We start from the raw sequence: 2,130 nt of genomic DNA on the forward strand, positions 1-2,130 counted from the left end.
CAAGTAGGGTGTGGTTAGTGGGAGGGAGGGAGCTCGTTGATGGGCCCGATGTATAGCCCTTCATCAAAGCTAAAAAAAGCAAAAATAAATAAATAAATAAAATAAAATTACAGAACAAAAAAAATCTTATCAGACAATTGACCTAAATAGAGTATGAAAGGACATCCTCACACAGACACTTTACAAATACTAGTTGATGAAAAATTAAATAAATAAAACTGGAAAGCAAGTGCTCCAGAGCAAGTTTTGGCTTGTTAAAAACACTTGAGCCTATTTGAGCAGAAATGCTCATAAGAATTTAATTGAAACCTATTCTGTCATCAATAAAAACTATTATTTAGGCCTAGGGCTGCCACAATTATTCGATTAGTCGATGACTAAATCTATCAATTATTAATTAATCGATTATAAAAATAATCATTTGTGGCAGCCCTATTTAGGCCCAACATGTATTTACTCCTATTTGCAATTCTATCTTTTCAACGTCTTCAACTTAAAATGCAATGACTTGTGCGACTTGCTTCATGTTTTTTTTTCTCCCAGATGAGAAGCATTTACAAAACATGATAATGTAAGAAGCAAAGTTTTTTTTTTTTTTTTATTACAACCTCCTGTTTATTTTGTATTTATTTATTTTAATATTTGAGAATTTTACTTTTTTATGACTCTGGGAGTCCTTGCTGGCTGGGTGCCAGGGGATGGATGAGATTTGCCTCGAGATGTTGAAGGCTTTGGATGTTGTGGGGATTTCATGGTTGACTCTTCTCTTCAACACTGCATAGAGGACTGGGACAACTCCTGTGGAGTGGCAGACCTGGGTGGTCATTCCCAATTTTAAAAGAGGGGGACCACTATTGTGGGATCACATTTCTCGCTCTCCCCAGGAAAGTTTACTCCAGGTTGTTGGAAGGGAGGCTCCGGTTCATTGTCAAACCTCAGATTCAAGAGGAACAGTGTGGCTTTCATCCTGGGTGTGGAACAGTGGACCAAATCTTTACCCTTGCAGAGTTGCTAAGGGGGTCGTGGGAGCTTGCTTTATCAGTCCACCAAGTCAAACTTGTTTTCAGTGCGGGGTGGACTCTGCCAGGGCTGTGCCTTGTCTCAGATCATGTTTGTAGTGTTTTTGGACATGATCTTAAAGTGGATTTCAAAAGCAGCTAGACCATTTGTATCGTAGGTATAAGCAATGTAATTTTTTTCGTTAAAAAAGTCATTGAAGATGTTTTACTTTACCTGCTATTTTTTTCTATAGTTAAAGTATTTTTATATACTGTATATATATGATATCTGAGTATCTGAATATTGTGAAACACTCATCTATTGCTATATCAAATGTTGGCTCAATATCTGCAAAAATGTGAGTTATAGTTATTTTTAAGTTGGCCACTGAGTGGCTCTGGTGGCCATCTTGAATTGTATGATTCAAAAAGTTAGTCAGTTGTAGATGGACAGCTACTGATTTATTATTAAGTATTTGTCATCATTACAGGTGTATCTTTGTAACAAAAAAACATGCATAAGTTTATATACTGTATATAGGAAGAATTATCATAAAGTATGTGCTTTCATCCTATGTAGTCTATTAGGGATTGCAATTAATATTTTTAATAAAAATTAGTTCTGTTGTGCAAAAAAAAAAAACAATAAAACAAGCTTTTCCAGAAGAGACATCCTTTCTGTCCAAATAACTGCACAGTTTGTTTATGTCACTCTTTTTTTTTTTGTGTACAACTTTTAATAATTGCATTAAAAGAAGAAGAAAAAAAAGCTAAACCCACATCTCCGCCTCTGGCTACCTAATCAAAGCAACTGTAATTTTCGACTCGTCTTCTCTGTAATTTTCAAACGCGTGCCTTGTCAGAAAATTGTATTGCCCTGCGTTTGATTAATTTTGTCTCGGCTAAATGGCTCCAGAACAATGGCGTGTTTGATTTGCTTCCGTGGAATCAGGGAGCGTGCGGGCAGGCCGGAGCTCCGGAGCTGAACTTGCATTGTCACTATTGTTTATAACTTTTCTTTTTTTGTTCCACTTTGCTGTTATCAGAGGAAGCCGTGGGTTCAATTCAATACCGCACAAATACTTTTATTCTTTTTTTTTTCTGTTTTCTTCCTCTATTCAGACTTGTACCC

The sequence above is a fragment of the Austrofundulus limnaeus genome, unplaced genomic scaffold (genome assembly GCF_001266775.1).
Source record: "Austrofundulus limnaeus strain Quisiro unplaced genomic scaffold, Austrofundulus_limnaeus-1.0 Scaffold78, whole genome shotgun sequence".
NCBI classification, from domain to species: Eukaryota; Metazoa; Chordata; class Actinopteri; order Cyprinodontiformes; family Rivulidae; genus Austrofundulus; species Austrofundulus limnaeus.